General features: G+C 40.4%; 1 long non-coding RNA gene across 1 annotated transcript; it reads right to left on the bottom strand.

Annotated features, from left to right (window-relative positions):
• Window positions 1-6,077: 6,077 nt before the first annotated feature.
• On the bottom strand, window positions 6,078-14,180 carry LOC147874968 (uncharacterized). Its single transcript, XR_015533534.1, has 6 exons — window positions 10,807-14,180; window positions 8,825-8,893; window positions 8,514-8,634; window positions 7,852-7,937; window positions 7,521-7,674; window positions 6,078-7,004 (listed from the first exon to the last, which is right to left on the bottom strand). It is a non-coding gene; the product is annotated as an uncharacterized LOC147874968 (long non-coding RNA).
• Between the last annotated feature and the right edge of the window lie 50 nt (window positions 14,181-14,230).

Below are 14,230 nucleotides of genomic sequence, written 5' to 3'. Positions count from 1 at the left end.
TCTTCACCAGCGACCGCAACAATTTACGAAGACATTAATTTGCGTCGCTTTCTGTCCTGCCCCTAAAACACAAATTTTGTTCGAATTCTTGTGTGGTCTGATCACCCAGGGCCCCTTCACACTTGATAATATGTTTCGAACAGTTCAGGCAGGAACTCCATGTTAAATTTAGGTTAGGTTTGTTCACACTGGCGAACGAGCCTATAAACCCACAAGGACGGACGAACGCGACGCGTGTTCAGCGAGACGAGCAGAACGTCAAGATTAATGTTAGTTCTACACAGAACAGGTACATTTTAACCATGCAGGAAGAACTGACCAAGTATTTGATCGCCGTACCTTTGAGAAATCAAACCGCCGAAGCGATCGCACGACATTTTGTTGAAAATGTAGTTTTGATGTACGGATGCCCTCAGGTCGTACTATCAGATTGCGGAGCCAATTTTTTGAGTGACATGTTTAAGAATGTTTGCAAGTTACTGCACGTGAAGAAAATAAACACCACTGCAGTGCATCCAGAGACGAATGGGTCTTTGGAACGCGCCCACCGCGTTTTAATTGAATTTATCAGGCATTTTGTAGATAAGGATTATTACATGTACCCAAGTTCATAGTTGGAGATCTTGTTTTATTACAATATGAGAGTCCGCGGAAAAATCGCTCTAGGAAATTAGGCCCATACGCAATAAGAGAGATACAAGGGGTAAATGTTACCTTACAACTTCGGAGAACCAAACAAACTACAGTGCATGCAAATAGAATCAAGCCATTCTTCGTGTGATTTACAGATTGGGTAAATTTAACAGAATGCAGGTCTTCGATTAAGAACGTACACAGAAAACTACGTAAAATTGAGTCTATGAAAATTACGTTAACAGAAGTGACCCAAAGAGTTTCGATTTCAGATCGTTTTAAAAGCAGTTTATTTGGATTCATAGGAACAATACACTGTTCGAAACGTTCGAAACGTCAGGTATCCTGTACTGTCTGACATTTATTCCCCTAGTCTTATCAATTGTGGGTGTCGGGATCGAATGCTGAATGGTCTGAGTACAAGACAGCTTGTCTCCCGGCAGGTAGAAGATGTCATTGTACCTAATGCATAAATTTAGAATTTCCTTCCCTTCCTCCCCATTTAAATTATTCAATCGCAGATGTTGACCCAATAATTTGGCTCTTTCTGAATCATAATTCTTACTGACAGTATACATTATCCTCATGTTATCCGATTCGCATTCGTATGGTTCTAACTGTACCTCCGGTGCTTGCATGATGACTTCCATATCTAGTGTGTTGGCAATACAAATTATGCAACGACCGTTCACTGATTTCGTCAATGATTCTGACATGTAGACTCCTGGTACTAGTTCTTCCTTGGCCGCAATTCCCGTCAGACTCCCCTCATGTAATGTAGGTACTTCGACTATGGTCTCTGATCTTGGTGCTAACTTAATATACATTTGTGCGTTCCCAGCACTGTTTTCTAGCCTGTCATCAAAGTTCACCTTTAACATGCCCATATCTATAGTTCCAGTCTCAAAATCTATCTTAGCTCTCTTGGATTCCCAAAAATCTTGTCCCAAGACGGCGTCACACGGAATGGAAATACAATCACTGACCACCTGGAATTTGTGTGTTGCGTACATATCTTTCATCTCTAACTGTAACTCAGTCGAACCCATTGTCTGAAGGACAGCTGTTGAAATCCCTTGAATCCTCACCTTGTTCGTACTGTCATACCGCAGTCCTTGCTGTAGACTGGACTCCTTGATTATTGATATGTGCGCCCCTGTATCAATAAGGAACACTAACCTAAGTGTCCTTCCGTCTCTTACTTCAAATGACACGGTGTCTAATGCACTTATGCTACTCTTACTACATATGCTGCAACCCCTTAAACTCTCCGAGGCCCCGATCGCTGCTTGCCTGACCTGGCTCGATACTCCACATTTCGGCTTCCAACCGCAATTACAGTAAAACCCCTCTAGTTGGACACCCCTATATCCTGGACACCCCTCTATATTGGACACTTTTAATTGGAACCGGCGAATATCCTATAATTTTACATGTCCACAACATCCTATATCTTGGACACCCCTTTATCCTGGAACTTGAACACCCCTTTTGTTGTAAGTTGGACAGGTTCATGCACTTAGCTTCAATGCTTTTATGGGAAACGTTTACAGTTAGTATTTTGTTGCTTTGAATTTATGACTTATGAATGCCTTCTACCTGAGGATTACCTTATGGTTGAAGGTGTGAGACTTTGAACACATCAATGGAATAATTTTGTTGAACCCTTCACTGGACTACAGTACGTATTACTGGTACAGTTTTAACTTTGTCAGTACTGAGCTTGCAGCTGAGTTAAACAGAAATTGGAACGGTGTGCTTTCGTTCATAACCAACAAGGAATGTTTGAAACTTTATTCGAATTGCGGCAAAAATTAGAAAGAGGATGGACAAATTCAAAGATAAAATCAAAAAAGCAGTGTTTTGTGACGGACTTTTTTATAAGAAATAAGTGACATCATATGTTGAGCTAATGCCTTAAGTACAATTAAAAAGAATACATTCTGAACATTTAAAATTTCATTGAGGCCGGGGTGTAATGTGCAACCACGAGAGTGGGTTTCAAAAGATTATTATAATTAATAATTATTCTTAATTCGAGCAAGCCTACAGTAGTTAGATTATGTAAGTAAACAGATTGCATTGTCGGTAAACGTAAAGTATCAGTGCCCTTCCCTTTGAGCTTATCCATGCAAGTTTAATTTAGTGAAAACAAAATTTGTAAAAATTTAATTTACCTTTTTGATTTTTCTTATCAATAATTTCCTTGTTGGGAAGGGCTCCATAATACTCAACAATTACCATATTGTCATTACACGACAATTTGAAAGGATGATTTTCCCCTTTCCCTCTATCCTGGACACCCCTGTAAGTTGGACACATTATCGTGGAACCGCAAGTGTCCAAGTTAGAGAGGTTTTACTGTATTTCTCTTTCCCTCTATCTTGGACACCTCTGTAAGTTGGACACATTTTCGTGGAACCACAAGTGTCCAACTTAGAGAGGTTTTACTGTAGTTGATCAGACTAATGGCTCCCGCCAATTCATGTTCGTTGCACACCTTACTGGTAGCTAATCTCAATTCGCTTTGCATCTGGTCTACTCTTGACCCCCAACTTGAAATTCTTTCACGTTTTTCTTGCCTGCTACTGAACATTTTACACGCATAAAAATCTATCGTCCTCCGGGTTGCATAATTTTCTTCTAATATTGCTTTAACTTGACTCCAGGTGCCGGTTAAATCTCTCACGAGTAGCTTCGATCTCGCGTCTCCCGAAATCTTAGCCTTAATGAACTTCAAAAGTAACCCATGGTTTACTGGATCTACCAACTCAAAGGCGGCGTCAACATTATCAGTAAATTCCTTCAGCTTACTTTTGTCACCTGAAAATGGTGCACCTATCAGCTTCATTGCCTCTGAAATGCTACAGTAATTTTGAGATGCAATTTCCCCCGTTCCTCCTACAGGCTCCTCTGACTCAGACATTAAGCTATACTCCTATTCACTCTTACCCAGCAATATACAGCAGATCACTCGAGTTTACACTCTTACGTTAATGAAGGGAACGTAAACTCTTTTATTGTTTATTGAAAATTTGCTTTTCTATTAAAGTTACTTCCCCAACTAACATATATTGCAATTCACTGAAATTTTTAATAACTCCCCCTTAATTCAACAAACAGTTTGCGTTGGAAGAGGATTTGAGCTCAGCTTACCCTTTTCTGGAAGTGCTTGGCTGTGAATAAATTCAGAGGGGACCCCGAACTCTTCCTGGAAGAATGAAGATGGTGAAATGTGCGGTATCCTGGAGACTCTGGGGTGGTGATGGGCGGTATTCGGCACCCTCTGGCTTCTGACGACGAGCAGAGACGGAACTCTGAAGTCACCGCGATCGTCTTGCGCCGGGTTTCGTAGTGGAGGCGGCGGTTGTTGGCAGCCCTCAGGGAAGCACGGTTCTCGGTCCGTTCCACCTGATGAGTGGAGGTCTCCCTGAGCAACAAGGTCGCAAGAGAGGCGATCTTGCACTGTAGCAGCGTAGCAATTCACGCCAGCTATCAATGTCTTCTTGTTCAAGCGACGTCGGCAGTGTCTATCAGATTCTATCAGGACCGGTAGCTCGTCATCTGAAGTCTTGTAGAATACTGTAGTCTCAGCAGTTCGTCCTGTTGCCGCTGCTTTTAATTAGCTTGAAGTCTTCCGTCGACTGTGTGTATCCCACTTCTGACACCAACAAATGTTTCTCATCTGTTGTATCCCGGGGGATTGGCCAGTCCCGCTGGAGTGCAATATTCCCGAGCGACTAGGAACGATGGTAGGTTCGGTTACACAGCTTAAGGTTAATGCCTAGTCTGACGAGAAGACGTTCGAATGCTGATGATTTATTTGATAATTGAGATGAGTACAGTTCGTGTGAAACACAATGTTGAATATATATAAAAGAGTAGACCAGCAGAGTTTCTCCCTGACGAGTAACGTGAAACGTCCAATGCGTCTTCGAAATTCACTGGTTATAAGCAAATCCCCGATATCACACCTGTGACGTCAGTGACGGCTTTCTACGTGTCGTCCCAAGGGGTGGTTCTGGATCCATTTAGAGGACACGATAAACCCCTAGGAACGCGACCCCTTGCCCCGTCAAAGTTCGGGCGTCCTGACCTCGGGAGGCCTTCTCTATTTAGAATATAATTGGAATCCTTTTCAATAAACTTATCTTGAGCAGATCCTGTCGCCCCCGTCTACAACAGCTGGAAATGGAAAGTCTTTCTTTCTGTACAAAGTCTAAAATGTGACTACTACACTTTATTTAGTAACTTAATAACTCTACCTTATAATTAATTATGTGGTTATTATGATTCCCCGTAATTAGATTATTCTACATAAGTATACAACACCTGAACAATTTTGCAACTTTGAATAAGAAGCCTCACTACAACCAAAATCGAGGTTTTTGTAACCGATCGTTTAACCGGACTGTCCTTAGTAAGTCGGCGTCTTCTATTATATTAATGCCAACTAACATTACTGAAGTATCAGGGCCACGACGTACCTGGAGGCAGATATGAACATAAGAGTGGGGTAGTGAGGCTATTTGTTTTCTAAAAAACCATTCTAAAAACTGCAGAAGCATAATTCTACATCATCATCATCAGTATCAGTGCAATAAGTGAGTAGTGCAAAGTTTCAAGGCATTATTAGTTTCGTATCCATAGCAACTACCCAATGTGCGTTTCCATTAGTGCCAATATTTTCAAATAAGATCGTAAACAAATAATATAATGATTTGAATTATGTTTCACATTCAATTATTCACACTGTTTTGGCATTTCGTTGAGTAATCAAATTTGTGATCTAAGGTACTTACTTCCAAATTTTTAGTAACAAATTTCCCGAAAATCCGCACATCACTTCGCAACTAATTAAAAGACATATTGTGCATAAGAGTGTCAAAGCGACTCTATCAAAGGTTAATTAGTGAGCAGTGTTCTGTTTTGAGTGTTTGTGTGTTTTATGAAGTGAGTGTGTTTAAATTCTTATTGTTTCTTGTGATCAAAATTCTGTATGAAGATGATGTCCCTGAATAGGACACAGAAGAGGTCCAGAGATAGAAGGTAAGGATCTTCGTAGTACAGAAAGACGAAGACAATAACACCGGTCCCTTGCCAGCAGCCGCCATTTCTTTTTGAGACTAATACACCGTGTGTTACGTGTGGAAAAGAACGTACGAGAATGTTCGAATTGGGGGGGGGGAATAGAATAAGAAGCTGCAATAATTATTCACTATTAAAATTGTATTTAAGCTTCTAATATAATAGAAAAATGTATGCATTCAAATCCAGATATAAGATAATAATGCAAAATTATTACCACAAAACTTGGCGAGACAGATGAGGGGAGGGGGAGGGAAATAGGTGAGAACAGACAACAGTGGAGCCAATGTGGGATCTTTAGACAGAATACAAATTGAGGAATGAGGACAGGCAAAAGAAATAAGAAAACGAAACGGAAGTAAAATATATAATAACAATAATCGAGACTTGCAATAACAGAGGAACCAGCTCTTGTAAGTGCCATCAGGACATCAACATCAAAAATCACATAAAACATGTGGCAGAGGTTTCCTATGGTCTTCGGGGAGTGGATTTCAAGACCACATCAGGCACAGGCCGTCCTCCTGTTCGTAAGGCGTAGCTTGAACTCAGCATCCCCTCTGATCATTTGGCCCACGTTTCTACTGAGCTAACAAGTATTTATTTAGATTTACCCAAAACCGCTCATCAGAACGTCCTTTTAACCCAATGTAATGTATATGACAAGTGAAGAGAGAATATCCTGTGGTAGCTGGGGAGGCCGTAATGCAGATATTGCAGTTTCCGAGCACCTGCATGTGTGAAGTGGGATTTTCCGCTTTTGCCTTCATAAAGAACACCAAACGAAAATGTTTGCTGAACCCCGAATACGATGTGAGGTCTGCTCTGTCTCCAATTCCTCCCAATTTTGCAGAACTAGTGAATAAGATGGAGCAGTGGCTTTGTACTCATTAGCTGGGACCTGGTGAAGAAATATTCATGGTGAATAATTACCAAATTTTTTGTGGCTGCTAAAATGTTTAAGATGTTTAAAATATGTTTTCTGTGCAGTTTGTGTTTTACCTACTTTGGGTCAAAAGGACGTTCTGATGAGCGGTTTTGGGTAATGAAGGAAAAAGTTTGGGAAGCGGTGCCGTAACAACACGAGCCAGAAAGACGACCTCCACCTGAACCAATTATGTATGTCCCTTACAGACTGCCCGAAAGAACGAAGGAAGCCTCTGACACAGTGGCATTGCTGTCATAACTTGGTCCTAGGCTAATTATTTCATTCGTTTCTTCCGGTTTTCTTTATAGAGGTTCCACAAACCGACTGGTCGCTTGTCTCAAGACGACTTCCAAAACTGTAAGGAGAAACAAAGGAATAAGATAATGGAAAATAAGAGAACGCAAGTGGATGTTACCAAGCAAATAATATCCACAAATGTACATATCTCAGTAGCCACTTTGACTATTATAGAAATTACCTGCTTGCATGGAAACCAAAGGTCCTTTGTCATATTCACAAAATATCGCCATTGTGCCCTGTCATGAGTAACTTAAATCTATTCCACAGCCTTAAGTCATATTTCTATAAAATATAATATCATCTTCCCAATTAAACTTCTGTTTCTGAAGTAAGAAGATGTTCTTCACCAGAGATTACATGGATAGAATTTGGTACGATTTTATCAAATTTTCTACATGCCCTACCAATCTAATATTTGATTTAATCACCCTAATACTACTTGGTGAAAAGTACAACTTATTTCGGCAATTTGTTCTCAAACAGTCGAAAGTGAATAATAAAACCAAAATCATATCACACATTCAGGAGTTAAGAATAGTGCAACAAATGCTTTAGTATGAGCAGTACTTACGAATAAGAAGGATGTACTCTTTATAAAAGTTGAGGGCAGCTTCAATGCTGATGTCACTTGCTATATAGTAACTGCCCGAGACATAAGAGAACACATCTAGCAGCAGAATAATCCAGGAAACCCACAGGCTTTGTCGCACCTATTTCATGTCGCTCTAGAAAACAAAAATATCATATAAGTGAGAATTCATGTTTTCCTGACTGCAAGTATTAAGAAGGAAGTCTCGTGGGTTGTTGTGAGGAATAGACTGATGGAACTTTACTAAGGTTTCAGATATGCCGATGATGGAGGCAACAAGGGCATCTGAAACGCCATTGGACACATTACTCACCGTGAATATTCCTAACAGCATCATAGATCCTGTCAGGATTCCCAAAGCGGCATACAGCAAAGACACATCTTCCTCCAACGTAAGGACTGAAACCAAAATATCTCGATTTTAGAGTTTACACAAACAGCAATTTACGCTAAAAAATGTTAATGACCAAAATTTGTTTGTTTACTTCTACCACTTTAGCCTGTGTGCTACTTGACTTGTGTCGTAAAGTTGCAGGTCTGTATCAAAGGAACGCACATCTAATGCGAGTTTAAGTCTCATCACAAAACCGATCACGAGAAGAGCAGAATCACAAATAAATAAAATAAGGAGAAATTTGGATGGTTTTTTTACTCAAGAAGTTAACTGTACAAAATATCGAAGTATGACCGCAGGCAATTTTATGTAATATATTATAATTAATAATTCTCGAATGAAGTGACCTTTTTGGTTATACTTATTTTTGAAACAGCGCAGATCTACTACTTCTTATTAACATAGCTGTAACTGGATCAATGCATTATGGTCTCTCGATACGTCACACCCACAAGCATTATGAAAACATACAAATTTCAACCAAAACGAACGGCTGGGTGGCGAGATTTCAATTGAGACAGAGACTTCATCGCCCTCACAAGCCAAATAACAACTGGCCTTTGGCATGATACAGCACGTACCTGGCTGCGGGCTGAAAATCTTCTCCCTTAAAGATATTTGCCTGTCTGGGTTTACAATGCTGCCATCGGAGAGAAATATCCATTCACTGGGCCCAGCTGATAACCGAGAGATGGTTTTTCCCTGCGCACCAAGAACATATACACTTAGAGATGCTTAATTAGGAAAAAATAATATTCCATTCAGTTATGATAATTGTATTTTAATTAAGTAATTTTAAATTTGTAATTACTAAAAACAAGCACTACCTCCGTTATTTGAGTTCCTTCTAATCAAAGAATGTATAGTAAGCAATAATAAAACAAGCACGTACCAGGGTCATAACAGCAAAGCAAATTGCCTGAAATCTGTAGAAATTTACTTCTGCTAAATGCGACCTCATCTGAAAAAAAGATACAATGTCTTATTTTTTGTTGCAATGACAGTTTCTCAAAGTCAAGACATGCGGTAAATGAGTTTACAGCGCATACATTTACAAATACTTTTGTATGGAGTCGATTACATAATTATAATATAGATATATCCACAACTAGACGCACCAATATAATCTAATATTTTGCAATGTTTATTTAAATTACGTCAGGACTTTGCAATATGCACGGTATGCTGTATTGAACGAATTAATTATTACATTAAACATGAAAAAGTATAAAAATCAAAGTGAAAGTTGCTGGGATGACTCCTACGAACATACGCGTAACCTCCGCAGAACACCGAGAGCGAGATTCCTTAGACTAAACACATAACTAGATGGCTTACCGAACCCGAAGGTTCATCACCGAATTAACCAAAGCCCTCCACCGGACCCTGTCTCCTTCAACTCCTATCTCCCATAGCTCCCGCCTGACATTATCCTCCCATCTACGTCTAGGTCTCCCCAGCTGTCTCTTCCCCTCAGGCTTCCCAACCAGTACCCGGAGCACATTTCTCGCCCCATCCACGTGCGCTACATGACCCGCCCATCGCATTCTTCTCGACTTAATCACCCTGACAATACTGGGGGAGGAGTACAGATGTTTAAGCTCATCATTGTGCAGTTTTCTCCACGCCCCATCGTCTTCCCTCTTAGGCCCAAATATCCTCCTCAACACCCGATTCTCAAACACCTGCAATCTGTGTTCCTCTCGCTGAGTGAGAGACCGTGTTTCGCACCCATACAAAACAACAGGCAAGATTATTGTTTTGTACACTTTAATTTTCAGGTTCTTAGAAATCAGACGGGAGGACAAAATATTTTGAACTGAGAAGTAGCAAGCATTTCCAGAGTTTAATCTCCTCCTAACTTCCTCATGAGTGTCATTTTGATTTGTTGTTGTTTTTCCCAGATATTTGAACTTTGTAACCCTTTCAAAGGACTTATTACCTACCCTAAAATAAGCTATTTATTTTTTTTGCCACTTTATCATGATCGGCGCTTGGGTCTATTTGCTTCCATTTTTTCCACTAATCCGTTGTATGCAGCATCCCTTTCCCCATGTCATGGTAATCCTTTGATTTGATGCGCCACAGACATGGCTCGCTTTGGTAAATGCGAATAAATTCTTCGACTACCTCGCGATTCCCTTTTCGCAGATCGCTCGACATAGCGCGAAACTGTTAATTTTAACTCGCACCTCCAACAACGCTGAGCGTTTGTTGTTTGTTTTCCTCCCTGTTGTAGTGTCCTGACATTCCACGTTCCTATAGCGAATTTCCTAAAATAATTCTCCTGCCTGATACCTTCTCCCGAGACAGTCCTCGTCCGGAGATCCGAATGGAGGACTAGTTTGTTTTGCCTCTGGAGAAAGCATCATGCACATTGTGACTGCTCCTGCTGGGCAGAAGCTGTCCTGGAAAAAGTAATGTGGTAGTTTTTCCATTTGCTTTCCACATCGCGGTACCACAACCCTTAAAGCTGCTCATTTCCTTTGCGCTTCAAGTTGGTAATAGTGATCGCTGCTGCCCTCCACTATGCTAGTTTTTGTCCGCCCCGGGTATTTGATTTTCCCGGTACCACCCATATCTGGGAAGCATTTCCCTATCCTCAACCTGGGGAGGCGCCCGATGGGGGACTAGCAACCCCCTGAGGGGGGGTCGTAGTACCGTGAGAAAATAACATTTACAGGCTTGTGTGACAATACTCTGCTACCGGTGTAAAAATCTTCAATAAATCTGATAATTACAGCACCCATAAAAAAGTACGACAATTTAAATATTGCTTGCTGTGTGCATCTGATTGTTTTAAAAGTATTAATTTTGACTAAGTTTGAGATTTACACCCCAAAAAATGATGATAGCAAAGAGCTCCACACTTACCGACCCCATATCCACTTCTTCAGGAAGCCACCATCTCACTCTCTCACGAAGTTCAATTATGGCCGCGACAATCTCATTGTATATCGATTTTATCTGTGGTATAAGGAACTGCAACCAAGAGAGAATAACATTTACACTTGTATGTCACAGTAATCTGTTATTTATGGAAAGGTCTTCAATGAATTTGGCAAAACAAAAATATGCAGGCCGAGATTTCAGCACAGAACTTCCTCAATATGAAACAGGAGTGCCAACATTTCGTCACAAGAGACCTGTAAAGTTGAGTGCTGAGGCAGTACTGTTGGCAACTCGTGACTTTAAACATGTGTCAAAATGAAACAGAGGGACACGACATTCAGATATTGATAAACAGAAGCAACCAACAAATTTGTATTTGAAGCATTTATTCTGTTTTGTTTTAAAAATGTATTGATCATGTGTGTACACCAGCCCTCAAAAAATACACTTCCTATAAATGCATATCTTATTTTGGATCAGTGGTACCAAAATGAATATTCTTTGTCAAAATATTTGTGCAATTCATTTTGATACAAAGATTATCGCCCTCTGATTGGACTAGTGCTTGTCTAATCTCTAAGAAACTGCTTAAATATCTGGTGCATGGTCACCCCTGACATTGGTGAGATTTTAGGTTCTCACAGCAACAAGTATGAATATGAATGTCTCCTAGGACGTTAATTGACACATCAGTTTTGATCCTTTTCCCTGGTGACAGAAGTAGCAAGCACCTCTAAAAATGTCGGTTAGCTGACACATGAAATTCACTCCAGATTTATCATGATGACCAAGACACATCACTGAATCTTGAGGAGTGAGATTACTCCACTTCACATGATTATATTGTCGCTAATTTTTATTCCTGTGTATTTACAAAGTTCTCACTTTCATTATCATCCAAAGAAAACTGCATAGCCCTTCTTTCTTTCCTTCGTGGCAACTAAATGCTCCACTTGACTGGGCTAATCTAAAAGTTTACGAACTGCCAAGTAACTCATTACGTAATTCTTTCTACTTGCCACTTACACAAAAGAACGGTGCGCTTTCATTTTTGGACATGTTGGAAAGCTGATTGTTACCCCAACTGAATACCAATTATGACGATTACATTCTACAACTGGACATTTCGACAGGAATGTACGAGTGCTTCTCAATCCACAGCGCTGGATCGGACGAGTTTGTTTGCCGTGTGGATGTGTCGTGTGACCCAGGGTGCACACTTTGAAGGACTGTAATTAACGCGGACAGTTGTCGCCGCTGACGGTGTATGTTAGCCCCAGGAGTAATAATAGCAGATTCATTAACAACGGCTCGTAGCGGTACTTGTCTTACAAGCATTTTGAATACGACCAGTCTGGAGTTAAGGGTTCGTTTACCCACAGTAAAGTTAGAATCGTATCAGGAGAAGGCAGTGCGTAGAACAGCCGTTAGTGCTAAAGGGATGGATGTAGCAGAGGAAAGAATTCGTGAGTGACAGGGAGAGGAGATCTATCGTCAGGATATGTGAAGATTATAATGATATATTCTATTTGCCAGGAGACAATTTAACAACCACATCAGCCGCAGAGCACGCAATTCCCACCCCAAGTGTTGATCCATGTAGGGGCATTACTAGCAGAAATTACCGAATACCGGAGGCCCTAAGAGGGGAGTTGAAGCAGATCACCAATCAGATGTTATCGGACAAAATCATTAGGCATTCAAGTAGTCCGTGGAACTCACCCATGATTCTAGTAAAGAAAAAAGAGGACGCCTCGAAGAAACAAAAATGGAGGTTGGTCATAGATTTTAGAAAGTTGAATGACGTTACGATAGGAGATTAATTTCCCTTACCTTTGATAACGGAGATTTTGGATGCATTAGGGAAAGCACAGTACTACACGACAGCAGATTTAGCTAGCGGTTTTCACCAGATACCGTTAAGAGAAGAGGATCGGCCCTCGACCTCTACCTTATAATTAATTATGTGGTTATTATGATTCCCCGTAATTAGATTATTCTACATAAATATACAACACCTCCCCCTTTTCTAAAATGCGGTTAGCTCTTGGGATTCACGATCCTTCCTTGAATTGCATCACCAGGCCGGACGGATGTCACATTATCTGTCTCACACGAACACACAACTCCTCGCCCATGTGACTGGGCGGGGCCAACGGAACAAATGAGATTCATTTTCGTAAAAACGCCACAAAAACTATTATTTTATGGAAGTCTGTTGTAAGAAAACGAAACATTTTAAATGTAAAAGCTCAACAATGGCAAATTGGCGTCCTAAGAGTTAAAACACAACAATATTAAACGTTAACTGTGGCAGTTACAACATTTTGGGATTTAACAAATCAAAACTGCATTTTAGAAATAAATAAACAGCAGATTGAACTCCGAGAATACTTGGTACCACGCAATTCAGAACCACATTTCTTCCTATTTACCAACGTAAGGTTACAAACACAAGAAACAATGATTTTATGTTGTTTCATGTGGCTGGTAAATTTCGTCCTGCACATTAAGGGAAGAACACCGACTGACGAGAATATTTGGACCCAAGCAGGGGGGAAAGTGACAGGAGACTGAAGAAAATTGCATAATGAGGGTCTCCATGATTTATACTCTTCACCAAACATTATGGTGATCAATTGAAGGACGGTGACATTGCTGGGTCATGTAGCATGCATACAATGGATGAACTCGTAGAAAACTTTTGTAAAGAAATTGGAAATGCAAGCAGCTGCACGGTCTTCTCGAAGGACTGCGGCAGAGGAAATGCTTGTAAATTTTTCTGAGTGTTGTGGCCTGTAGGATCATAATGAAGCCACTAACAAATTCAGGAACGGAGAAGAGAAACTCAGTAAATGACTTTTTACTCACCTGCAGGTGTATGGTCCACGGTGGCCATGTCGTTTTAACACTGAACGCGCGTTTTAATTCAAGACTACTACAACACCATCACATCTTTATATTTACTGCTCGCTCTATCCAAGAAGGCTGATCGGCTGTGGTGCGTCTTATGGCATTCAGGAGGGATCTCATTCAAATCTTAAGGGAAGTAAACACTATCCTGGGTTTCCTCAGTACTTCCAAATCAGTGTCTGTATAATACTTGCTCCATTCTTCCCAGTCCTTTCAATCCTTCACTGCATATAAAATGCTTCCACACAGAAGTCATGAAATTATCAAATTCCCTCACCTCTTTTAAGGATTATGAATTGGGGCGTCTGCTGGTACGCTGCATTTTACAAAATTTAGAACTTCTGCACTCCCAAATTGGTGTTACGAGCTCATACTTTGATTTTATATGTTTTTACCAATGCAAAAAAAAAAAAAAAAAAAAAAAAAAACAAACCACAACAACTTGATCTTTTTCTTCTAATGGCCACAAAGTTATGCCAATGAGTGTCCTGTT

This window comes from Zootermopsis nevadensis, unplaced genomic scaffold (assembly GCF_977971745.1).
Source record: "Zootermopsis nevadensis isolate Lab colony 2312 unplaced genomic scaffold, Znev_1.0 Znev_ptg000003l, whole genome shotgun sequence".
In the NCBI taxonomy this organism is placed as follows: domain Eukaryota; kingdom Metazoa; phylum Arthropoda; class Insecta; order Blattodea; family Termopsidae; genus Zootermopsis; species Zootermopsis nevadensis.
Note: the sequence above shows the minus strand (reverse complement) of the source record. Positions and strands in the feature narration are given on the sequence as shown.